At 48.5% G+C, this 26,936-nt stretch overlaps 8 non-coding genes and 1 pseudogene across 8 annotated transcripts; 3 read left to right on the forward strand and 6 right to left on the reverse strand.

Annotated features, from left to right (window-relative positions):
• Positions 1–4,862: 4,862 nt before the first annotated feature.
• On the forward strand, positions 4,863–4,981 carry LOC138001574 (5S ribosomal RNA). The gene has a single exon (XR_011123257.1). It is a non-coding gene; the product is annotated as a 5S ribosomal RNA (ribosomal RNA).
• A 1,050-nt stretch (positions 4,982–6,031) lies between these two features.
• LOC138001544 (U1 spliceosomal RNA) lies at positions 6,032–6,195 on the reverse strand. Its single transcript, XR_011123230.1, has one exon. It is a non-coding gene; the product is annotated as a U1 spliceosomal RNA (small nuclear RNA).
• Positions 6,196–8,126: 1,931 nt separating this feature from the next.
• LOC138001603 (U2 spliceosomal RNA) lies at positions 8,127–8,310 on the reverse strand. The gene has a single exon (XR_011123282.1). It is a non-coding gene; the product is annotated as a U2 spliceosomal RNA (small nuclear RNA).
• A 5,614-nt stretch (positions 8,311–13,924) lies between these two features.
• Positions 13,925–14,043, forward strand: LOC138001585 (5S ribosomal RNA). Its single transcript, XR_011123267.1, has one exon. It is a non-coding gene; the product is annotated as a 5S ribosomal RNA (ribosomal RNA).
• Positions 14,044–15,093: 1,050 nt separating this feature from the next.
• On the reverse strand, positions 15,094–15,257 carry LOC138001670 (U1 spliceosomal RNA). Its single transcript, XR_011123330.1, has one exon. It is a non-coding gene; the product is annotated as a U1 spliceosomal RNA (small nuclear RNA).
• A 184-nt stretch (positions 15,258–15,441) lies between these two features.
• On the reverse strand, positions 15,442–15,629 carry LOC138001595 (U2 spliceosomal RNA). Its single transcript, XR_011123277.1, has one exon. It is a non-coding gene; the product is annotated as a U2 spliceosomal RNA (small nuclear RNA).
• A 297-nt stretch (positions 15,630–15,926) lies between these two features.
• On the forward strand, positions 15,927–16,045 carry LOC138001596 (5S ribosomal RNA). The gene has a single exon (XR_011123278.1). It is a non-coding gene; the product is annotated as a 5S ribosomal RNA (ribosomal RNA).
• Positions 16,046–17,095: 1,050 nt separating this feature from the next.
• On the reverse strand, positions 17,096–17,259 carry LOC138001545 (U1 spliceosomal RNA). Its single transcript, XR_011123231.1, has one exon. It is a non-coding gene; the product is annotated as a U1 spliceosomal RNA (small nuclear RNA).
• Positions 17,260–23,225: 5,966 nt separating this feature from the next.
• Positions 23,226–23,404, reverse strand: LOC138001599 (U2 spliceosomal RNA; annotated as a pseudogene).
• Positions 23,405–26,936: the final 3,532 nt, after the last annotated feature.

The raw sequence follows: 26,936 nt of genomic DNA on the forward strand, positions 1-26,936 counted from the left end.
TTGGAGCAGGGGACGGAAATACAGACAACAAGGAATAAATGTTCTTACAAGATAAATCATCAGGCACAGACCCATGACGCTCAAACAGAGAGTGAAACAAAGCAAGACACTGACGGTAACACAGGGAGGGATCCGAAGAAGAAGGGACGGAATTGCTCGCGAAAGAGAAGCAAGGATCAAACTTAAAAAGACAATTCCCAAGAAAGAAGCGGGCCAAAAAATGCCATTTATCAGAACCGAAGTCATCTCGAAGACTTAAAAAACAGGACAGACGCAGGCTGGCACACTTGGTCTGAAAGTCGACGACACCAAGGCCGCCAGAAGACAAAGGAGCACAGCAGCGCTGTCGACTCACGTTCTCCATTTTGCCTTTCCAAATGAAAGGCCAAACAAGACGTTTGTAGCGGTCACACACCCATCGCGGAGGTGCGAGGATTTTGGCAACGTGCCAAAACCTACTCGCCCCGAGGACATTAATAATCATTGTGCGGCCAACAAAAGAAAGTTCCCTTTGTCTCCACAAATTGATAACATTTTCGAGCTTATCTAGCTTAGGTTTCCAGTTGTCTGACTCGACAGAAACCAGACCGTTAGAAAAGAAAACACCCAATATCCTAATTTTAGAGACCCACTTTAAACCAAAGGGGGAGGCACCGTTCACCCTCCACCTCGGTCTTAGTCGTGTTAAGTTTTGCTCCCGAAGCTATTTCAAACCTGCGAACCACTCGCAAAAGGTGACATAGGGAACTTTCCGATTTCAAAAAGCAAGTTGCATCGTCAGCGTACTGAGAAATCTTAAATTGTAAGCCAGCCGCACCAGGGAGGAGAAAGCCAACAATGTCCGGACATTTTCGAATTTGGGTAGACAGGATTTCAGAAACCAGCACGTATAAAAGGGGGGAGAGGGGACAACCCTGCCTAACACCCCTTCCCAAAAAACAGGGGCGGAAAGAGACCCGTTACAAATAATGCGCGAAAAGACATTGTTATAAAAGAGACTCACCCATTGACAAAAAGAGGGACCAAAACCGAACTTAGACAAAACGCGCATGAGAAAGGCGTGGTCGACACGGTCAAAGGCCTTTTCTTGGTCTAAGGTCACAAGTATTCCAGATTCGTTAGTTTTACTAATCATGTCGAGGGTGTCACGAATCAGAAGGAGATTAGAGAAGATAGATCTCCCAACTACAGAGCACGACTGATCGCGATGAACAATAGAACACATTACAGGCTTGAGACGCTCGGTAATAGCCTTAGAAGCGATTTTATAATCGGTATTTAGCAAAGAGATGGGGCGCCAGTTTTTCGGCATGCGCTTATCGTCTTTCTTGTGTATCAGACGCAAGAGGCCCTCTCGCTGAGAGTCAATGAGGGAACCCCGATGAAAGCCCTCATTCAAAACACGAGCAAGGGCATCACCAAGATCCCCCAGAAAGCAACATAAAATTCGGTTGGGAGACCATCAGACCCTGGGGACTTGCCGGTTTGAAGACCGCTAACAGCTGAAAAAAGCTCGTCTTTTGTCAACTCCCCCTCACAGCTCTCTCGTTCAGCATTCGACAGAGAAAGGTCTAGGTCATTAATTAAATCCATTTGAACAGAAAGATCCAAGGTATCCTTGGCAAACAATGACTTATAGAAATCTACAAGGACTAATTCCAAATCGTGTTGGGACGTCTTCTCGACGCCATTGGCATCCAGAAGGCAGTCCATGGAATTCTTTTCAGCACGTTTTTTCTCGAGGCGGAAAAAATATCTAGTCGGCCGTTCTCCTTCTTCAACCCACTTGGCACGTGAACGAATTTTTGCGCCCTCCGCTTCCTGGGAAACCAGGGAAGAGAGGGCGCTTTCAAGATCCCTGACCTCAGAAGCGGCCTGGGAGCCACCAGAGGCCAGAGAGTTCTTTGCGTGGATCAAGCGCTTGGTCAAAGAACTGCGTTCACTATTAATCTGCCTTTGTTTATTAACGCAAAACTCGATACAAAACCTACGAATGCCAAGTTTTAAAGCCTCCCACCAAGCACCAAGGGAATCGAAGTCGGAGACACGCTCCTTAAAGGAAGCAATAAACGCAGACATTTTGCTCTTAAAAGACTCATCGGACAAGAAACTTGTATTAAACCGCCAAACACCGCTACGGGGACAAGAAAAATTGTCGAGAGACAAAAATAGACGAACAAAATCGTGGTCCGAAAAAACACACGGCATTACATCGGAGGTTCGAACGTGCGGAACAAGGGAACGAGAAATCAAAAAGCGATCGAGGCGCGAAGCTTGAGAATAGCCGGTATTGGCCCAAGTGAAGGAAACCCCACGAGGGTTCCGTCTGCGCCAAATATCAACAAGAGAACAGTCTGAAATGAAGGATTTAAGGACTGACTTATCAGGAAGAGAATCATCAACTAGGACAAGACGGTCGAGAGGATTATCGATACAATTAAAATCACCGGCCACTATCCGAATAGGGGATAGAAAAAAGGAATGCAGATTTTGAAAAAAGTGCTTGCGTCCGGTAACGGTGTTTGGAGCGTAAATATTAATGACATTAATCCGCTGCTGCCCCAAAAGTACCAATGCACTTAAGACTCTACCATCTGAATCAAAAATAAAGCGAGAGATGGTTCCTGGAAAATTCGGAGGGGTGAGCAGGGCTACACCAGCCGACCTGCCCGTCCCGAAGGACCAAAAACATTTACCGGGCCATTTACGAGAAAAAGCATCAGCTTGACGTTTGTTTGAAACATGAGTCTCCTGTAATAAGATCAAATCGCAACTTAGGCGAGATAATTCGTTTAGGATCAGGTCACTCTTAGTGGGTGATACAAGCCCACGGACGTTCAGAGAAAGGAGCTTTAGCATTGGTACTAATGGTGGCGTTTACCAACCGTGGTCCACCCTTCAGACTCGCTGTAAGTATGATCCCCGCGCAATCGAGTTCTAGATCGATGACGGTCGTGGCTGCGGGAACGGCCACGCCCGCGACGGTACTCACGATCACGGTCACGATCACGTTCACGTTCACGTTCACGTTCACGGTCACGGTCACGGTCACGGTCACGGTCACGGTCACGGTCCCGTTCCCGTTCCCGTTCCCGTTCCCGCTCCCGCTCCCGCTCCCGCTCCCGCTCCCGCTCCCGCTCTCGCTCTCGCTCCCGATCACGGCGGCCAACATGACTACTTGTCCTACCAGATCCTTTAGATTCACGTTCAACTTGATCATCCCAGCCTTTTCCTTGTTGAGGAGAGGACCCAGAAACAGACTCAGAACCAGACTCCTCACTACTAGATTCATCACTTGCATCACTAGATTCCTTATGAGCCGCATCGGGGGGCTTCGGAGCTAGGGGGCGTCTCTGCACCTGGGGAGGTTTACTGACTGGAGGAGGCTGAGCAGCAGGAACCGGAGCTGGAGCAGGCGGACGAGAGGCAACAGCAGCATAGGAAGAGGGCTCGGAAGACTCACGAGGACGCGCACGAGGACCAGAAGATGACGGGTCTACATCAGCACTGTGGATAAGGAACGGGCACGCAGCTGCTAAATGATCAGGCTTCATACAAATGGAGCACATAGGGTCACACGGACAGGATCTTGACGAGTGGCCAGGTTCTTCGCAGTTGGCGCAGCGCACAGACCGACAGACGGCGGCGAAGTGCCCAAGGGCCCCGCAGCGCCTGCAGGTCTGTGGCTGCCCAGGGTACCAGATCCGAACAAATTCGCCCACTACTCGAACAGAGGAAGGGATGGGTTTACTGAGACGCATCCGGGCAGTGCGGTTCCCATTGAACAGGCTATCGCCGGAACGATCCCTACGAAAAGAAAGAACAGTGCCATAGGTGGATAAACGGCCAATCAAAACAGAGTCCGGGAGCTCCACCGGAGCTTCGTAAAGCTTCACCAAGGTTACAGCATTCTGCCTATCACCGATAAGAACACGTGACCCCTCGATATCGAGGTGGGGGATACGGAGCGCAGCTTCTTTTGCCGCAACTGATCTAAAGGTGACGACCCAATTTTTGTTAGAAGCGCAATACTGGATGGACACAATGGAGTCGATATCAACGCCAGCTTCATCAAAACTGCACAAGATCTTTTGGCTGTTGGAAGGAGAGTCCAACTTAAAAAACACGGAGAATCCCTTCTTAAGAGCCACTCCACGATTGTCTGGCGAGTGGGACCAAATCTCACGAGGAGAAGCACAGAAACGTACACCACTTTTAGCCATGTTAGCCAGCGCTTGTGGGACAACAACTTCAGACTCCAATGGCGAGAAGAGCTCGGGCGTGAAGGCTTCTTCACCATCAGGAACTTCAGGAACTTCATCAGTGGCATTGGCATCAGCGCCAGCATCAGCATCAGCATCAGCATTCATATCCGCGTCAGCAGCATCCATACTCACAATTGTGGGGGGGATAACCTCAGCAGTGCTAGCATCTTCAGGGACAGCAAGAACAGCGGCGGTTGTGTCTTCTTCCATAAGTGTTGGCGGGCGCAGACGAAGAGGTCCACGAAGTGTAGCTCCCACTAAGGCCAATTGGTACACTTAGCCAAAAGGCCGAGAAGCGATGCCATAACATGCTCGCAGCAGACGGAGTGCTGCTAGTCTCCTGGTCGCGAGATATGGTGGTCTGATTGTCATCCGTCCCAAGTAGGGAATCTACAAAGCCAACCTGAAAACGAGGCCGGCGCACACAACGATTGTCTACTTGTACAGTGGATGGACGGACGGACGGCAGGCAGCCACAGCCACCAGGACTGCATGGCATTTGCGTTGACGGCAAGAGGACAAATCCACATGGTGTTTCCTCCGACCTCTTTTTCACTTTCCTCTTATAAAAGAGTAAATTTTCACGGCAAATGACTTGTCTACGACCATACCACAGGGAAAACACCGGTTCTCGTCCGATCACCGAAGTTAAGCCCTGTCGGGCGGGGTTAGTACTTGGATGGGAGACCGCCTGGGAATACCCCGTGTTGTAGGCTTCCCTTTTTCGTTCTATCCACTTCATCATCTCAAAGAATCTCAGTTCCCCCCACCAAAGAAAGTTCCAATACAGCTTTTTTTAAAACACAACATGTCAAGCAAATGTCAAAAATGAGAAATGCAACAAAAACAAAATAGTTCACACGGGAAAGGCGAACTTATATTCCCGAGGGAGCGCGTGCGCGCGAGATCTTATCAAACCAACGTTTATGACATCAAAGCTATCTTTTTGTCTGAGCAAAGAACAGGACACGGCAAGTGTGAAATTGACGCACTGTTATGCATTGGATGAAAAGACAAACTAGTTAGTGGGGAACATGTGCATACAACGACGGCTAGAAAATTATAAAATTGATCTAGCGAAAACGTGACTTGGTGGAGTTGACATTTTCACTGTTCTCTGCTCAACACGGACAGTATTCAGGCCCCATTTGTTCAAAGGGTGAACAACATTATTCAGAAAATAAGTCACTATCCTTCCTGAGTATAATACATTTACTTTCGCGATAACAATTCAATTAATTCATAACACAGAGAAACGACAACGTGCGTGTTGGCCACAGAAATGTAACGCCAACTGCCCTGGCCACTTCTCATGTTACTCAATGCACGCCGGATCGCCAGAAGGCAACATAGTACAAGGGAGGCATAAGAAATCTATCACGCTTACAGATAGGCGATCGAACATTGCAAACATACATCTACTTACGTTTTGCAAACGATGCAAGAGGATAAGTGCTCCATCTGCCCTCCGGTACTTTCTTGTTTCACTCGTCGATCGATCTATCCTCGATGATTTCTCTGCAGCAACGAAGAATGCAAGAAATGAAGTGAGGTTCCGCTCCGCACTGCACCCACCAAATAACTCAAACATTCAACGAGATTTCAATTCACGGCAAACTCACCTTGTCCTTGGTTACTCCGTTCCGTTCAGTCCCGTCCCGTCAGTAAACGACAGGACAGGGCATCTTTCCATGCTTGCCTGACTGACTGAAATCACACCAACAAACCATCGCATTAGTGCCATTCCTTTCCCGACGAGGTGGGTGCGGGGACTAGCGCGAACGCAGGTCCCCACTACCAGAAATTATACGCTCGAGTTACCCACATTTGGGGTAATCGCAAGGGTCAACCCAATCGAAGTGCAATGAAAGAGCCTCACCTTGAGAGGACTGCCTCCCTGATCACAGTGCCTCCCGCGTCAGGTAAGTTTTTTGTTTGTTTGAGGCGAACAGGCAGCCCCCCGGTAGGGTGAGTGCAATGGCTCCTGGACATAACATCAAATCCCACACCGTATGAGGGTGAGGGTACGCCTAAACGGAGGGTGCAACCAGCACGCCAAACGCGCCGGGGGATCGAACTCCGCCTCCACAAAAATTAAGGCAACACAACGGAAACAGGACAAGACAAACAAAAGAACCGCACACTGTAGACGCCTCGTCCGACTTACACTCCAGGGCGACAGTTCACACTAGACAAACGTAACAGAAAACACAAAGACTTCAGCCCGGGGAGGAATCGCCGGAGGAGCGGAACTCCTCGACAAACCAGGCAAGCGGTTCATCGAGACTGTTGGAATGAGCATTCCCACGAATGATCTCCCAAGTGGCAACATCGCACCAGACTTCCTCATAGGTACTCATGGAGAACTTGGCGGTACGGTGTTCGCGACGGTCGGTATCCATATCCAAAACGGCTGATCTGTCATCCGAGGATGCGCCAGCTGAAGGAAAGGAGTACCGATCTTTGGGGAGTTTACGCTTCCGCCTCCGCTTAGGCTTGCGCTGCCGGGGGGAGCCAGAAGACTCTTTAACGAGAACATCCGACTCCGAATCCTCACCTGGAGTAAACTCCAAAGGGAGGATTACGACCCTAGATGCGTCATCGTCGGAGGGCAACAGGTTTGCACCTGCGCCCACCGGACTCGGCAGGAGAGGAGGCCGAACCTCCTCCATAGCATCGTCTACGACAGCATCCGGGCTTACGTCCGGATCCTCCACAGCCTCTGTGCCAGGGGGACTGGCATCAGGGGCCGGAACCCCAGCCTGCTCCTCTTTACGAGAAGACGCCGGAAGAACTCCGGAGGCCGGTTGAGGTGCAGGCTGCCCCCAGGCGTTCCTACATTCACGGGCCATGTGACCAGACTGGCCACAGCGCCGACATCGTCCACTGAGCGGGCAAGCACGACTTCGGTGACCGATCTTCCTACAGATGGCACAGTAGGGGGGCTGACCACGATACCAAACACGGCAATCGAAGCCAGCTACACGTACATCACCGGGAACGTCCTTAGACATAGACATCTTGACAAGGCGGTTGCCATCGCTCAGGCCGGGGAAACCATGGTGCTCACTCCTCTGGACAGAATGAACCTGCCCAAAGGAGGAGAAGAACGCACGGACGGCATCGTCTGGGACCTCAAACGGACAATCCCGGAGATACACCAGACGGGACGAGGTGTCGGCACTGGTAAGACGAAGCTGGTAGTCGCCAAAACGTATTCCACGTTCTATGGTGGACTGACAAGACTGGATCTCCTTGAAGGAGAGACGAACTGCTCCATTTCGGAGGAACTGGACGGAGGACAACTGATCTCTCTCCACGCTCTCCAAGAGGCGGGGGAGGACTTGGGACGAGCCCACGGAACGGAAAACTTCAGCCGGAAAAAAGCCATCAGGCTTTTCGGGCACTGGATCGTACTGGAGGTAGGCATCCTGGGCCAATCGCAGGAGAGCCGAAACTCAACTTTGAAGCGGACCCAGAAGCACCACAAGCGTTAGAGAAGCTATCTAGCCCCGAAGAGCTATTAAAGATAGCACCGCAAGTGAAGGAATAGAATGCAAGCACACAAGTGAAAACACTATGAGCACTCACAAACCGGCTGCCGAGCCCTCACGAGCTCACAATGGCAGTGATACTAGCTGGCGTCAACAACCCAATGAAGAGCGTCAGGTAAGTATGAACTTTTTCAGCCTTCCCATGGACCGCAAAACGCAACTGCTCTGCACATAGCTTGTGGTGGCTTCTTGTCGTCCCAGAACCGGTAAGGCAGGCCGGTGACTCCCTCCTTCCTAGGGAAGACAAGAGAAGGTGGAAGCTGGTCAGTCTGTTGTTTCACTTTCAATTGTTTATTTCTTCCCCGGAGGGAAGTGGGCCACACTCGGAGGTAGTGCTATACCGAGGCAACCCGTGGCCGGGACGAGGCAAGCCTCTTTTCCACGGCCCAGTTCCAAAAATCAGTTTAATATATGAGCTGCTCGATGAGCAGCGTATCAGATATTAAGCTGATAAGAACAGATTTTTTTTTTTTCTTTTGATAAAATTTTATTTACAAGGGCCTAAGGGCCCAGGTAAAAAGACCTGATTACAAGAAGGTACTGGAGCAGCTAATAATTACAGTGCGTCGGTGCAAAAAGGTAAACAGAGTCCATCTCAAAGCAAGGTGCAAGGTGCAATTGCCTACCTGAACTATCTAATGAACAAAAAGAACTAAAAGTGAAAAATAGGACGACCGTTACAATCAACAGAACAGATTACACTACCGGTCGACCAAAAATCTTTAACTCTAGAGACAGGTTCGCCTAAGATACGCAACTTAATATCTTTAATAATCATGTTAATAATAGAACGTGAGCCAAGAGAGCTGTTTCGAAAAGTCGCAAGGTTACGCGCCAGCCAAACGAAGTAAACGATAGTCGCAATGAGATAACTAGACAGACGGTACCCCGGGGACGACGAAATAGGGGACAAGGGAAACAAAACAGAAGAAAAGGACAGCACAAAGGGAGAACCAAGGAGACGAGAGAGAAAGGGCGTAAAGAAATTCCAGACATGAACGACCCTACGACATGCAACAAAACAATGACAAGGGGATTCAATACGAGAACAAACAGCACAACGGTCGGAGGCAATATAACCCCAAACCTTGAGGTTATATCGCACCCGAACTGCATTATGTAAGAGGAGCCAGAAAACATCACATTTATAATTCTCGATAAACTTAAGACGAGACTTTCGCCACACGGACACCCACCGGATTATGGGGCGGCCAACAACGGCTCCCCAAAAACTAGCGCATGTTGGAGCAGGGGACGGAAATACAGACAACAAGGAATAAATGTTCTTACAAGATAAATCATCAGGCACAGACCCATGACGCTCAAACAGAGAGTGAAACAAAGCAAGACACTGACGGTAACACAGGGAGGGATCCGAAGAAGAAGGGACGGAATTGCTCGCGAAAGAGAAGCAAGGATCAAACTTAAAAAGACAATTCCCAAGAAAGAAGCGGGCCAAAAAATGCCATTTATCAGAACCGAAGTCATCTCGAAGACTTAAAAAACAGGACAGACGCAGGCTGGCACACTTGGTCTGAAAGTCGACGACACCAAGGCCGCCAGAAGACAAAGGAGCACAGCAGCGCTGTCGACTCACGTTCTCCATTTTGCCTTTCCAAATGAAAGGCCAAACAAGACGTTTGTAGCGGTCACACACCCATCGCGGAGGTGCGAGGATTTTGGCAACGTGCCAAAACCTACTCGCCCCGAGGACATTAATAATCATTGTGCGGCCAACAAAAGAAAGTTCCCTTTGTCTCCACAAATTGATAACATTTTCGAGCTTATCTAGCTTAGGTTTCCAGTTGTCTGACTCGACAGAAACCAGACCGTTAGAAAAGAAAACACCCAATATCCTAATTTTAGAGACCCACTTTAAACCAAAGGGGGAGGCACCGTTCACCCTCCACCTCGGTCTTAGTCGTGTTAAGTTTTGCTCCCGAAGCTATTTCAAACCTGCGAACCACTCGCAAAAGGTGACATAGGGAACTTTCCGATTTCAAAAAGCAAGTTGCATCGTCAGCGTACTGAGAAATCTTAAATTGTAAGCCAGCCGCACCAGGGAGGAGAAAGCCAACAATGTCCGGACATTTTCGAATTTGGGTAGACAGGATTTCAGAAACCAGCACGTATAAAAGGGGGGAGAGGGGACAACCCTGCCTAACACCCCTTCCCAAAAAAACAGGGGCGGAAAGAGACCCGTTACAAATAATGCGCGAAAAGACATTGTTATAAAAGAGACTCACCCATTGACAAAAAGAGGGACCAAAACCGAACTTAGACAAAACGCGCATGAGAAAGGCGTGGTCGACACGGTCAAAGGCCTTTTCTTGGTCTAAGGTCACAAGTATTCCAGATTCGTTAGTTTTACTAATCATGTCGAGGGTGTCACGAATCAGAAGGAGATTAGAGAAGATAGATCTCCCAACTACAGAGCACGACTGATCGCGATGAACAATAGAACACATTACAGGCTTGAGACGCTCGGTAATAGCCTTAGAAGCGATTTTATAATCGGTATTTAGCAAAGAGATGGGGCGCCAGTTTTTCGGCATGCGCTTATCGTCTTTCTTGTGTATCAGACGCAAGAGGCCCTCTCGCTGAGAGTCAATGAGGGAACCCCGATGAAAGCCCTCATTCAAAACACGAGCAAGGGCATCACCAAGATCCCCCCAGAAAGCAACATAAAATTCGGTTGGGAGACCATCAGACCCTGGGGACTTGCCGGTTTGAAGACCGCTAACAGCTGAAAAAAGCTCGTCTTTTGTCAACTCCCCCTCACAGCTCTCTCGTTCAGCATTCGACAGAGAAAGGTCTAGGTCATTAATTAAATCCATTTGAACAGAAAGATCCAAGGTATCCTTGGCAAACAATGACTTATAGAAATCTACAAGGACTAATTCCAAATCGTGTTGGGACGTCTTCTCGACGCCATTGGCATCCAGAAGGCAGTCCATGGAATTCTTTTCAGCACGTTTTTTCTCGAGGCGGAAAAAATATCTAGTCGGCCGTTCTCCTTCTTCAACCCACTTGGCACGTGAACGAATTTTTGCGCCCTCCGCTTCCTGGGAAACCAGGGAAGAGAGGGCGCTTTCAAGATCCCTGACCTCAGAAGCGGCCTGGGAGCCACCAGAGGCCAGAGAGTTCTTTGCGTGGATCAAGCGCTTGGTCAAAGAACTGCGTTCACTATTAATCTGCCTTTGTTTATTAACGCAAAACTCGATACAAAACCTACGAATGCCAAGTTTTAAAGCCTCCCACCAAGCACCAAGGGAATCGAAGTCGGAGACACGCTCCTTAAAGGAAGCAATAAACGCAGACATTTTGCTCTTAAAAGACTCATCGGACAAGAAACTTGTATTAAACCGCCAAACACCGCTACGGGGACAAGAAAAATTGTCGAGAGACAAAAATAGACGAACAAAATCGTGGTCCGAAAAAACACACGGCATTACATCGGAGGTTCGAACGTGCGGAACAAGGGAACGAGAAATCAAAAAGCGATCGAGGCGCGAAGCTTGAGAATAGCCGGTATTGGCCCAAGTGAAGGAAACCCCACGAGGGTTCCGTCTGCGCCAAATATCAACAAGAGAACAGTCTGAAATGAAGGATTTAAGGACTGACTTATCAGGAAGAGAATCATCAACTAGGACAAGACGGTCGAGAGGATTATCGATACAATTAAAATCACCGGCCACTATCCGAATAGGGGATAGAAAAAAGGAATGCAGATTTTGAAAAAAGTGCTTGCGTCCGGTAACGGTGTTTGGAGCGTAAATATTAATGACATTAATCCGCTGCTGCCCCAAAAGTACCAATGCACTTAAGACTCTACCATCTGAATCAAAAATAAAGCGAGAGATGGTTCCTGGAAAATTCGGAGGGGTGAGCAGGGCTACACCAGCCGACCTGCCCGTCCCGAAGGACCAAAAACATTTACCGGGCCATTTACGAGAAAAAGCATCAGCTTGACGTTTGTTTGAAACATGAGTCTCCTGTAATAAGATCAAATCGCAACTTAGGCGAGATAATTCGTTTAGGATCAGGTCACTCTTAGTGGGTGATACAAGCCCACGGACGTTCAGAGAAAGGAGCTTTAGCATTGGTACTAATGGTGGCGTTTACCAACCGTGGTCCACCCTTCAGACTCGCTGTAAGTATGATCCCCGCGCAATCGAGTTCTAGATCGATGACGGTCGTGGCTGCGGGAACGGCCACGCCCGCGACGGTACTCACGATCACGGTCACGATCACGTTCACGTTCACGTTCACGTTCACGGTCACGGTCACGGTCACGGTCACGGTCACGGTCACGGTCCCGTTCCCGTTCCCGTTCCCGTTCCCGCTCCCGCTCCCGCTCCCGCTCCCGCTCCCGCTCCCGCTCTCGCTCTCGCTCCCGATCACGGCGGCCAACATGACTACTTGTCCTACCAGATCCTTTAGATTCACGTTCAACTTGATCATCCCAGCCTTTTCCTTGTTGAGGAGAGGACCCAGAAACAGACTCAGAACCAGACTCCTCACTACTAGATTCATCACTTGCATCACTAGATTCCTTATGAGCCGCATCGGGGGGCTTCGGAGCTAGGGGGCGTCTCTGCACCTGGGGAGGTTTACTGACTGGAGGAGGCTGAGCAGCAGGAACCGGAGCTGGAGCAGGCGGACGAGAGGCAACAGCAGCATAGGAAGAGGGCTCGGAAGACTCACGAGGACGCGCACGAGGACCAGAAGATGACGGGTCTACATCAGCACTGTGGATAAGGAACGGGCACGCAGCTGCTAAATGATCAGGCTTCATACAAATGGAGCACATAGGGTCACACGGACAGGATCTTGACGAGTGGCCAGGTTCTTCGCAGTTGGCGCAGCGCACAGACCGACAGACGGCGGCGAAGTGCCCAAGGGCCCCGCAGCGCCTGCAGGTCTGTGGCTGCCCAGGGTACCAGATCCGAACAAATTCGCCCACTACTCGAACAGAGGAAGGGATGGGTTTACTGAGACGCATCCGGGCAGTGCGGTTCCCATTGAACAGGCTATCGCCGGAACGATCCCTACGAAAAGAAAGAACAGTGCCATAGGTGGATAAACGGCCAATCAAAACAGAGTCCGGGAGCTCCACCGGAGCTTCGTAAAGCTTCACCAAGGTTACAGCATTCTGCCTATCACCGATAAGAACACGTGACCCCTCGATATCGAGGTGGGGGATACGGAGCGCAGCTTCTTTTGCCGCAACTGATCTAAAGGTGACGACCCAATTTTTGTTAGAAGCGCAATACTGGATGGACACAATGGAGTCGATATCAACGCCAGCTTCATCAAAACTGCACAAGATCTTTTGGCTGTTGGAAGGAGAGTCCAACTTAAAAAACACGGAGAATCCCTTCTTAAGAGCCACTCCACGATTGTCTGGCGAGTGGGACCAAATCTCACGAGGAGAAGCACAGAAACGTACACCACTTTTAGCCATGTTAGCCAGCGCTTGTGGGACAACAACTTCAGACTCCAATGGCGAGAAGAGCTCGGGCGTGAAGGCTTCTTCACCATCAGGAACTTCAGGAACTTCATCAGTGGCATTGGCATCAGCGCCAGCATCAGCATCAGCATCAGCATTCATATCCGCGTCAGCAGCATCCATACTCACAATTGTGGGGGGATAACCTCAGCAGTGCTAGCATCTTCAGGGACAGCAAGAACAGCGGCGGTTGTGTCTTCTTCCATAAGTGTTGGCGGGCGCAGACGAAGAGGTCCACGAAGTGTAGCTCCCACTAAGGCCAATTGGTACACTTAGCCAAAAGGCCGAGAAGCGATGCCATAACATGCTCGCAGCAGACGGAGTGCTGCTAGTCTCCTGGTCGCGAGATATGGTGGTCTGATTGTCATCCGTCCCAAGTAGGGAATCTACAAAGCCAACCTGAAAACGAGGCCGGCGCACACAACGATTGTCTACTTGTACAGTGGATGGACGGACGGACGGCAGGCAGCCACAGCCACCAGGACTGCATGGCATTTGCGTTGACGGCAAGAGGACAAATCCACATGGTGTTTCCTCCGACCTCTTTTTCACTTTCCTCTTATAAAAGAGTAAATTTTCACGGCAAATGACTTGTCTACGACCATACCACAGGGAAAACACCGGTTCTCGTCCGATCACCGAAGTTAAGCCCTGTCGGGCGGGGTTAGTACTTGGATGGGAGACCGCCTGGGAATACCCCGTGTTGTAGGCTTCCCTTTTTCGTTCTATCCACTTCATCATCTCAAAGAATCTCAGTTCCCCCCACCAAAGAAAGTTCCAATACAGCTTTTTTTAAAACACAACATGTCAAGCAAATGTCAAAAATGAGAAATGCAACAAAAACAAAATAGTTCACACGGGAAAGGCGAACTTATATTCCCGAGGGAGCGCGTGCGCGCGAGATCTTATCAAACCAACGTTTATGACATCAAAGCTATCTTTTTGTCTGAGCAAAGAACAGGACACGGCAAGTGTGAAATTGACGCACTGTTATGCATTGGATGAAAAGACAAACTAGTTAGTGGGGAACATGTGCATACAACGACGGCTAGAAAATTATAAAATTGATCTAGCGAAAACGTGACTTGGTGGAGTTGACATTTTCACTGTTCTCTGCTCAACACGGACAGTATTCAGGCCCCATTTGTTCAAAGGGTGAACAACATTATTCAGAAAATAAGTCACTATCCTTCCTGAGTATAATACATTTACTTTCGCGATAACAATTCAATTAATTCATAACACAGAGAAACGACAACGTGCGTGTTGGCCACAGAAATGTAACGCCAACTGCCCTGGCCACTTCTCATGTTACTCAATGCACGCCGGATCGCCAGAAGGCAACATAGTACAAGGGAGGCATAAGAAATCTATCACGCTTACAGATAGGCGATCGAACATTGCAAACATACATCTACTTACGTTTTGCAAACGATGCAAGAGGATAAGTGCTCCATCTGCCCTCCGGTACTTTCTTGTTTCACTCGTCGATCGATCTATCCTCGATGATTTCTCTGCAGCAACGAAGAATGCAAGAAATGAAGTGAGGTTCCGCTCCGCACTGCACCCACCAAATAACTCAAACATTCAACGAGATTTCAATTCACGGCAAACTCACCTTGTCCTTGGTTACTCCGTTCCGTTCAGTCCCGTCCCGTCAGTAAACGACAGGACAGGGCATCTTTCCATGCTTGCCTGACTGACTGAAATCACACCAACAAACCATCGCATTAGTGCCATTCCTTTCCCGACGAGGTGGGTGCGGGGACTAGCGCGAACGCAGGTCCCCACTACCAGAAATTATACGCTCGAGTTACCCACATTTGGGGTAATCGCAAGGGTCAACCCAATCGAAGTGCAATGAAAGAGCCTCACCTTGAGAGGACTGCCTCCCTGATCACAGTGCCTCCCGCGTCAGGTAAGTATGAACTTTTTCAGCCTTCCCATGGACCGCAAAACGCAACTGCTCTGCACATAGCTTGTGGTGGCTTCTTGTCGTCCCAGAACCGGTAAGGCAGGCCGGTGACTCCCTCCTTCCTAGGGAAGACAAGAGAAGGTGGAAGCTGGTCAGTCTGTTGTTTCACTTTCAATTGTTTATTTCTTCCCCGGAGGGAAGTGGGCCACACTCGGAGGTAGTGCTATACCGAGGCAACCCGTGGCCGGGACGAGGCAAGCCTCTTTTCCACGGCCCAGTTCCAAAAATCAGTTTAATATATGAGCTGCTCGATGAGCAGCTATCAGATATTAAGCTGATAAGAACAGATACTACACTTGATCTTAGCCAAAAGGCCGAGCGATGCCATAACATGCTCGCAGCAGACGGAGTGCTGCTAGTCTCCTGGTCGCGAGATATGGTGGTCTGATTGTCATCCGTCCCAAGTAGGGAATCTACAAAGCCAACCTGAAAACGAGGCCGGCGCACACAACGATTGTCTACTTGTACAGTGGATGGACGGACGGACGGCAGGCAGCCACAGCCACCAGGACTGCATGGCATTTGCGTTGACGGCAAGAGGACAAATCCACATGGTGTTTCCTCCGACCTCTTTTTCACTTTCCTCTTATAAAAGAGTAAATTTTCACGGCAAATGACTTGTCTACGACCATACCACAGGGAAAACACCGGTTCTCGTCCGATCACCGAAGTTAAGCCCTGTCGGGCGGGGTTAGTACTTGGATGGGAGACCGCCTGGGAATACCCCGTGTTGTAGGCTTCCCTTTTTCGTTCTATCCACTTCATCATCTCAAAGAATCTCAGTTCCCCCCACCAAAGAAAGTTCCAATACAGCTTTTTTTAAAACACAACATGTCAAGCAAATGTCAAAAATGAGAAATGCAACAAAAACAAAATAGTTCACACGGGAAAGGCGAACTTATATTCCCGAGGGAGCGCGTGCGCGCGAGATCTTATCAAACCAACGTTTATGACATCAAAGCTATCTTTTTGTCTGAGCAAAGAACAGGACACGGCAAGTGTGAAATTGACGCACTGTTATGCATTGGATGAAAAGACAAACTAGTTAGTGGGGAACATGTGCATACAACGACGGCTAGAAAATTATAAAATTGATCTAGCGAAAACGTGACTTGGTGGAGTTGACATTTTCACTGTTCTCTGCTCAACACGGACAGTATTCAGGCCCCATTTGTTCAAAGGGTGAACAACATTATTCAGAAAATAAGTCACTATCCTTCCTGAGTATAATACATTTACTTTCGCGATAACAATTCAATTAATTCATAACACAGAGAAACGACAACGTGCGTGTTGGCCACAGAAATGTAACGCCAACTGCCCTGGCCACTTCTCATGTTACTCAATGCACGCCGGATCGCCAGAAGGCAACATAGTACAAGGGAGGCATAAGAAATCTATCACGCTTACAGATAGGCGATCGAACATTGCAAACATACATCTACTTACGTTTTGCAAACGATGCAAGAGGATAAGTGCTCCATCTGCCCTCCGGTACTTTCTTGTTTCACTCGTCGATCGATCTATCCTCGATGATTTCTCTGCAGCAACGAAGAATGCAAGAAATGAAGTGAGGTTCCGCTCCGCACTGCACCCACCAAATAACTCAAACATTCAACGAGATTTCAATTCACGGCAAACTCACCTTGTCCTTGGTTACTCCGTTCCGTTCAGTCCCGTCCCGTCAGTAAACGACAGGACAGGGCATCTTTCCATGCTTGCCTGACTGACTGAAATCACACCAACAAACCATCGCATTAGTGCCATTCCTTTCCCGACGAGGTGGGTGCGGGGACTAGCGCGAACGCAGGTCCCCACTACCAGAAATTATACGCTCGAGTTACCCACATTTGGGGTAATCGCAAGGGTCAACCCAATCGAAGTGCAATGAAAGAGCCTCACCTTGAGAGGACTGCCTCCCTGATCACAGTGCCTCCCGCGTCAGGTAAGTTTTTTTTTATATTTGAGGCGAATGGCCGGGCCCCCGGTGGGGAGAGTGCAATGCCCGCCAGACAAACAGACTTATCCGTCACACAACAACGGTTCACCTCAAACAGGGGTACACCAGTACGCCAAACTCGCTGGGGAATCGAACCCCACCCCTACAAACATAAAACAGAAGACAAACGCACACAGGAATTGCATTCAAGAGACGCCTCGTCCGACTTACACTCAAGAATGACAACCCCACACAGACAGACAAAAGACGGACAAAACAGCCGGACAACAGGACATAGAGAAACGAACGGGAGCAACGGTGAATGGCAAACCTGCAAGGTTACCAGTCGACAGACTCATCCAGACTAACAAGAACTGGTTCACCGATAAGATGCAGCGAAACGAACTAAAGGTGGACAACAAGACGATCATCGACGAGAGAGGCAATAACACCACGACCACCCCACTGGCGAACAAAAAAACGACGACGACGGGCGGAATGAAAACGATGAAAAAACAAAGGCAAGTAGCGACGCACGCGAGACTTGATACGCTCAATAACCAGAACGGCAGAAGGGCGAATGTGACGAAAACGGAAGTCATTCCGGGCCCACCAGACACAGAACTTACTAACATTAAGCAGATAGACAAAAACACGCGGAACGACACGCAACTCATCTTCAGAAAAACCAAAAAGGACGTGACGAGGAAGGAAAGAAGGAGAGAGAGGGGAAGCTAGAAACAACCAGGACTGGAGCCAAGAGAGAACACTTGTGGCCAACGGGCAGTCAAAAAACAGGTGCTGTAAAGATTCCAAAGGACAAGAGCAGAAACAGGCCGTAGGGACGTTAAGACCAAAAGAGGAAAGGCGTTCAGCCGTATAGAGAACACCGTGAGCGACCTTCCAAGAAAGGTCGATCACAGGACGGTCCAAAACAAAAAAGGAGAGCTGACGCCACGTCGCAGACCAGTACAACGGACCAAACAAGGGACGGAACTTAGCTACACAATGAGGGGGAAACACGTTTTCGGAGAGGAGAAAAAGGTAAGCAGACTTAGTAGTAACAGAACGAATGGGGCAAAAATCAACACCGGAACCAATACCAGAGGACGAAACAGAAAGAGAACCTTTACACGCACGCCAAGCGGACAGAAGCGAAACATAAAATGGCGGGAGCCGGGAGATGGGAGAAACAGAGGGGGAACAAAAAACCACGTGAGGAGGAGCATTAAGTACGGCGGAAAACCAAAAGACCATGAACGAGACCCACGAAGACGGAGATACGACAAAACGGCGAACCCATTGAACATGGAGGGCCGACACTTTAAGCTGGAAGTCCACAACATTAAAACCACCTAGGGAGGAGTGCTGCACAACAACACGACGCGCAACAAGATCCCGCTTCCCACCCCAGAAAAAATTAAACACGAGAGAGTTGATTTCAGCACTGACCCACCGGGGCACGTGGATAAGGGAGGCCACGTACCACACACGGGATAAGGCAAGAGCGTTGATGACTAGAGACTTACCACGGTAAGACAAAGCACGCTGCCTCCAAGAATTTAGAACATTTTCAACCGCAGTGATACGAGGCCTCCAATTATCCACCTCCAGATTGCCGGGACCCAAAAAGACACCCAAGACCTTGACCTTAACAGACGACCACTCAATAGCCACCGGTGAGTCAGTGCGATTGTTCCAAGGACCAAGCCAAAGGCCCTTACATTTGGACATGTTAAGCTTGGCCCCGGAACCACGCTCGTAGAGAGAATAGACACTAAAAACTTCACGAATGGAACGATCACTAGAAACTAGAAGGGACGTATCATCTGCATAACAAGAAATAACAGGTAAAGGAAAAGAAAAACCAGGCAAGATAAGGCCACTGACCGAAGGATTGGCACGGATGTTACAAGCAAGAACTTCAACAACAAGAACGTACAGAAGAGGAGACAGAGGACAACCTTGACGAACACCACGGGACAACGAAAAGGACTTGGAAATAAAACCATTGACATTAACAGAACTACGGACACCAGAATAAAAAAGATCAACCCACTTTATAAAAGAAGGCCCAAAGCCCATAGAAGAGAGGGTGGAACGCAGGAAGGACCAATCCACCCTGTCAAATGCCTTTTCTTGGTCTAGGGACAAGAGAGCAGCGGGGACATCCATGCGAGAACAGTAATCGACAGCATCCCGCAAGAAAGCTACATTCTCACCAATGAAGCGGCCCGGAACCCCACAAGTTTGATCTTTAGAAACAACCAGGTGAATGACCTTGAGGAGGCGGGCCGCAATAGCACGGGAAGCAATTTTGTAGTCGGCATTTAACAGGGTGATTGGTCTCCAGTTCTTAGGGTCAACACGATCACCTTTTTTAAAAGAGAGAGTGATAATACCGCGGCGCTGAGAGGGAGACAGACGACCAGAAGAAAAAGCTGAGTTTAACACCATAACGAGATCGGCACCTAACACAGACCAGAATTTGAGGAAAAATTCCATAGGAAGGCCATCACAGCCAGGAGCCTTACCCCTAGCCATGCCCTTCAGAGCTGTCAAACACTCCTCCTGGCTGAGAGGACCTTCACAGAGAGCACTAGAAACAGGCGAGAGGACAGAAGAGACACGAGAGAGAAGTTCATTACGGGAAGCGAGGTCACAAGGTACAGCGGAAAAAAGATCAGAGTAGAAGGAACGGAAAACATTACAAAGGCCATCCTTGTCAGAGACAAGTGACCCATCACTACCTCTCAGCGCCGAGATATAGCGGTCGGTGGATTGCTTTTTGACGAGACGGAAGAAATAAGCGGTGGACGACTCACCCTCCTCCACCCATCTGGCCCGCGCGCGCACCTGGAGACTGCGGGCAGACTCTAGATCGAGAGACTGAAGACGAGCCAAAGATGACATATAGATGGGCAGAAGAGAGACACGACCAAGATCAACAGCTGGCTTAAGGTGAGAGACCAGACGATGGAGAATGTCCCGCTCAAGGCGCTTAGACTCCGCCCGATGCTTACAATAATTGATGGTGAGACCCTTGATGCGAGACTTGCCAGCATCCCACCAGTCAACCAGGGAGCGATAGGTAAGTAAGCGAGAGCGCCAGGACTGCCAGAAATCGGAAACAAGATGAAAATAAGCCTCCTCCTCCAAAATGGAGGTGTTGAGTTTCCAAAGACCAGGTCCTGACACGGGCACCGAAGGAAGTGACCAAACAAACTGGAGAGCACAGTGGTCAGAATATGGGCAAGGAAGAATGTCTGCAGAAGACACGAAGGGAATCCACGCATATGGGCACCCGATGAGGTCTATGCGTGAAGCCAAAGAGCCATCTCTCCGAAACCAGGTGAAAGACGAGTCAGAAGGATGCCGGACACGCCAAATATCAACAACACAACAATCACGAAAAACAGATGACAACAAAGAAGAACTTTCACGGGAAGTATCGAAGGGGCAGGACCCACGACGATCAGTAAGACGGTCAAAGACTGTATTGAAATCACCACACAAAAGAGACGGAATAGAGGGGTCGATATGATCAACACACTGATGAAGAAAGGAATCACGCTCAGGGTTACGATTTGGGGCATAAGCACAAGCAACACGGAAGACAGAACCACGGAAACCAAACTCAGCTAATACAAAGCGACCATCGAACTCAGAAACAACAGAGTGACACAGGAGGACAGGACGATACAGAATAGCAACCCCACAAGAACGATGAGAACCAAAGGAGCCAGCACACAAATACCCATACCCGGACACCCAAGAAGATAACTCCGTCGGAGAGATGGCATGCGTCTCCTGCAGACACACAACCGAGGGAGAGAGATGGGACAGCCACTGGAAAAAGCTGAGCCGCTTGTCCGCATCCCTTAAACCATTAATGTTGACCGAGATGACAGAAAGAGCCATGAGGGAAAGAAAAAGGGGGAACACATACATCACAGGGCAAACGTGCGAAGGGAATCCAGTGACTTAGGGGAGAGTGGGCGGGAAACAGTCTGCTTAGATCTCTTGGAAATCTCAGAATCACCATCCGAACTGGAATAATCAACAACAGACGACCGTTTGCGAGGGCCAGAGACCTCAGCCATAAAGGCATCGGGGGGCTCAGAGGGGGGCAAGATGGGTTCGCAAGAACCAGCCGTGAGATCACCAGCATAATCAGAAGAACCGTCCGCATCATTACTACTAACCACTACATTATTCTCATTGGGTACTTTAATACTACGAACACTATTCGTGTTCCCGCTTTTATCACTGCAAACACTATTCGTGTTCACACTACTGTTATTATCCACATCACGAACACTATTCGTGTTCACACTATTATCTTTACGAACACTATTCGTGTTCCCACTACTGTTTTTACACACATTACGAACACTATTCGTGTTCACACTTTTAACATTACAAACATTACGAACACTATTCGTGTTCACGCTACTGTCTTTACAAACGCTATTCGCGTTCGCACTACTATTACGATCATTGTTATGAATACTATCAGTATTCCCACTATTGCCATTATCAATAACGTCGTTATCAACACTTAAATTACCAGCGCTATTCGCGCTCCTACTACAACTACTGCTTAAGATGCTTTCGCTGACGACCTCGATACCGGGAGGTGAATCACCACCGGCAACAGGGACGCCATCAGAAGCAGAGAACGACGAGGGCGAGGATGAGGAGTCCTCATCCATCGCATCAACCCAGTTAGTAGACTGGAGGACTGACTGACTTTGAAAGAGATCCACAGAGCCATCATCCTCCGAGTCAGAGGAGTCAGGCTGGATATCGGGCAAACTATGAGTCGAGGCAGGGGCAACACCCACAACCACGGGAGGGGGGGAAACGGGCGTAGGCGACGCAAGCATCACAGCCTCCGCAGGAGTGGGGTCAGTAGAAGCACCCGTCCCAGGATCAACGTTAGGCACATCCCAAGCACGCGGGGGATTGGTACAGTTCCTGAAAACATGACCAGGTTCACGGCAATTGCGACACACGCCGCGGAAGGGACAATTCCGGGCAATATGCCCTTCCTCTCTACAAACATCGCAAGTTAGGGGTTGGCCAGGGTACCAGACCTTACAAGAATACCCGTTAATAGTGACGGACCGCGGGATAACCTTTTGACGTATCATTTGAACAATTCTAGAGCCAGTCGAAACATCATTCATATCGGCATAATGTTGCAGCCTAACATTTTTAACAGCGCCATAGGCTTCCATAAACGAACGTAACTCATTATAACTTGCTTCAAACGGATAGTGATGAACTATGACATTCACAGGGCGGGGCCCATGAACAAGCACACGGCATATAACTCCATCAATTGTAACAAAATCAGAGCTTTCAATAGTCTTTTTAGCATTATCCTCCACGAACGAGACGTTAACAGCACTATTTGGAACAAACTGAATAGCTGCAACAGTGAATTCGTCATTAAAGTGACATCTAATGGCACGCGCAATATCAAAACGTTGAGCAGTAGGCGGAAAATTAGAAACATCGAAGGCAACCGTGTGCAGAAAAGGAGCCCGGGCCATGGCCCGAGGCCAACCCAAAAGGGTGGGGCAACTACAAAAGGGAAACAAAACTCACCAGAAAGGCGCAGAATTCAGGCTGAAAAAGCACAAAGAAATGGATGGGCGACGAAGTCCAAAATGGCTGAACAACGGAACCAAATAGGCCAAAGGCCCGCCACTTACACTGAAGAGAAGACCAAAAACCACGTACCAAATGGGTAGGGCCTCCGGCCAAGCACTCGCGTCAGGTAAGTATGAACTTTTTCAGCCTTCCCATGGACCGCAAAACGCAACTGCTCTGCACATAGCTTGTGGTGGCTTCTTGTCGTCCCAGAACCGGTAAGGCAGGCCGGTGACTCCCTCCTTCCTAGGGAAGACAAGAGAAGGTGGAAGCTGGTCAGTCTGTTGTTTCACTTTCAATTGTTTATTTCTTCCCCGGAGGGAAGTGGGCCACACTCGGAGGTAGTGCTATACCGAGGCAACCCGTGGCCGGGACGAGGCAAGCCTCTTTTCCACGGCCCAGTTCCAAAAATCAGTTTAATATATGAGCTGCTCGATGAGCAGCGTATCAGATATTAAGCTGATAAGAACAGATTTTTTTTCTTTTGATAAAATTTATTTACAAGGGCCCAAGGGCCCAGGTAAAAAGATCAGGTTCACAAAATTACAAGGTCCAAACAATTACGCGTATCCGAAAAGTAAGCAAAAGTACAAAATAGGCGGCAAAGAGCAAAAAATACAAGCAGCATAAAAACAAATTCAAAACAAAGTCTAAAGTCCATTAATCAAAATCTAAAGTCCATTAAACAAAATCCAAAGTCCATATTGATATCCAAAGTCCGTTAGACGAAATCCAAAGTCCATTAATCCATATCCAAAGTCCATTAATCCATATCCAAAGTCCATTAATCAAAATCCAAAGTCCATTTATCAAAATCCAAAGTCCAAGTCCATATCCAAATCCGTTAATTGCAATCCGAAGTCGTAACAAGTAATCCATAAAAACCTAAAACATCTAAAGACGGAAATTAATTTTATCACTACTACTTACAGAACACATCACACTATTAACAGACCAGAAGCGCTTAACAGTCTCGAGTGAGTCACCCAAAACCCGCAATCTCACATCCTTTACAATGCTATTAATAATTGACACAGAAGATAAAGTACTATTACGAAAGGTTGCGAGATTGCGGGCCCACCAAACAAAATACAAAATAGTCGCAATCAAATAGTGAGAGACAAGGAGGCTATCGCTAGTCGGGGAAGTAGAGAAAGGGAACAAGACCGACGAAAAAGAAAGCACAAAGGGAGAGCCCAAGAGAGAAGACAGCAAGGGAGAAAAGTGACGCCACACACGTACGACTCTACGACATTCAATAAAACAATGTTTAGGGGTTTCAGGTTGCGAGCAAATCGCACAAGCTTCGGAACGGATGTAACCCCATTGCTTAAGATTATAGCGAACCCGAACGCCATTATGTAAGAGTAACCAGAGCAAATCACATTTACGGTTTTCAATGATCTTTAGCCGGGATTTACGCCAGACCGAGGTCCACCGATTAATGGAACGACCAACAACGGCGTCCCAGAAACCGGCGCACCGCGGGGGAACAGACGGAAAAGCAAAAAGAACAGAATAGATCTTCTTACAAGACAGATCATCAGGAAGGGAGCCGCTACGGGCAAAGATATCTTGAAAGGCCAAAAGACACTTGCGATAAAAAAGGGACGGTTCGGAAGAGACAGGAACAGAATTAGAGGCGAAAGAAAAGCGATCGTCTAATTTAGCTAAACAGTTGCCTAAGAAGTAACGTGCCAGGTAGTGCCACTTCTGGTCCCCAAAGTTGTCACGTAGGCTTGCAAAACACGAAAGGCGCAAACTAGAACATTTGGAGGGAAAGTCGACAACGTTGAGGCCACCCTGCCTCAAGGGGGCACAACAACGCTGCCGACTCACGTTCTCCATACGACCTCGCCAAATAAAAGGCCAGACAATCTTACGATATCTATCGCACACCCATTTGGGGGGCAAAAGGATTTTCGCAGTATGCCAGAAGCGGCTCGCACCCAACACGTTAACAATCAGCGCGCGCCCAACAAAAGAAAGTTCCCTCTGTTTCCATAAGTTCAGTTTGGTTTCGAGTTTGTCCAGTTTTGACCGCCAATTATCCGATTCCACAGAAACTAGGCCGTTAGAGAAGAAAATACCAAGAATTTTGATTTTCGAGACCCATTTAAGACCGAAAGGAGAGGCACCGTTTGATCGCCATCTGCCGAGCCACATTGCTTCAGTTTTGGAAGCATTTAACTTTGCCCCAGAGGCCCTCTCATATCTGCTGACAACTCGCAAAACTTGGCAAAGTGAAGTTTCGGTTTTCGCAAAAATTGTCGCATCATCAGCGTACTGTGATATTTTAAACTGAAGGCCAGCAGCTCCGGGAAGTCTAAAACCGACAATCCCATTGCACTTACGCACCTGAGTAGAGAGGACCTCTGAGACAAGAACGTACAAGAGGGGGGAGAGAGGACAACCCTGCCTCACCCCTCTTTCAAGTACAATAGGGACAGAGAGATGACCATTACAAATTACCCGAGAGAATACATTATGGTAGAAGAGACTGACCCATTTGCAAAAGGAAGGACCGAAGCCAAAGCTGGACAAAACTCGCATGAGGAAGGAATGATCAACACGATCGAAAGCTTTTTCTTGGTCAAGGGTGATAAGAATGCCAGGTTCATTTGATTTACAGATCATATCGAGGGTATCACGAATGAGTTGGAGATTCGAAAAGATCGACCGACCGACTACCCCGCAAGTTTGATCACAATGAACAATCGAATGCATTACCGGCTTCAAACGCTCAGTAATTGCTTTAGAGGCGATCTTATAGTCTGTATTTAAAAGCGAAATTGGTCTCCAATTCTTAGGCAAGCGTTTATCATCTCTCTTATAAACTAGGCGCAGAAGGCCTTCGCGCTGGCTATCTGTCAGAGAACCGGAGCGATAATCCTCATTCAGGACCCGAGTAAGAACATCGCCCAGGTCCTCCCAAAAAGCTAGGTAAAATTCCGTTGGAAGGCCATCAGAGCCTGGCGATTTGCCAGTCTGAAGGCCATTCAGGGCAGTCAGAAGCTCGTTTGTTGTAAATTCGCCCTCACAACTCAAACGCTCAGAATCAGAAAGAGAAAACTCTAAATCACTGAGAAGTTCAGTTTGGGTCTGAAGATCAAGAACATCTTTACTGAATAAATTCTTGTAGAAATCAACAAGAATCGATTCAATGTCACCTTGTGCTGTCTTCTCCACGCCATCGGCGTCAAGAAGACAATCGAAAGAATTCTTTTCGGCTCTCTTTTTCTCAAGACGGAAAAAATATCTAGACGGTTTCTCACCCTCCTCGAACCACTTGGCGCGTGATCGGATCATGGCGCCCTCAGCCTCACGAGAGACGAGGGAAGCAAGGGCACTTTCTAAATCTCTAATTTCAGACACAACAGAGGAAGCCCCGTTGGCGAAAGACCTCTTGGCAGAAATCAAGCGCCTGGTAAGCCGATTCCGCTCGCGATTAGCTAATTTGCGCTTTTTAGAACAAAAATCAATACAAAGACTACGAATACCGGACTTAAGATGATCCCACCACGCGCCAAGGGAGTCGAAGCAAGCAAAGCGCTGTTTCTGCTCCCTTATGAAAGACGACATTCGATTTTTAAAAGAGGTATCAGATAAGAGGCTAGAGTTAAATTTCCAAATACCGTTCCGAGGGCAAGACAGATTATCAAGAGACAAGTTCAAAAGGACAAAATCATGATCGGAAAAAACGCAAGGCAAAACATCGGAAACTGAAACATGAGGGGCGAGCGGACGAGAGATCAAAAAACGGTCAATCCGCGAGGCCTGTGTGTGGCCAGAATTCGCCCAGGTAAACGAAACCCCACGGGGGTTCCGTTTACGCCAAATATCGATAAGCGAGTTATCAACTAGCAGAGAATGAAGAACAGCCTTATCAGGCAAGGAAACATTCGAGGACGACAGGCGATCAAGCAAATTATCAATGCTATTAAAGTCGCCAGCAATGATGCGGACAGGTGACAAAAAGAAGTTATGTAAATCCTGGAAAAACGTCTTGCGCTCGGAAACGGTATTTGGA

Source organism: Montipora foliosa, chromosome 4 (assembly GCF_036669935.1).
Source record: "Montipora foliosa isolate CH-2021 chromosome 4, ASM3666993v2, whole genome shotgun sequence".
Lineage (NCBI taxonomy): Eukaryota > Metazoa > Cnidaria > Anthozoa > Scleractinia > Acroporidae > Montipora > Montipora foliosa.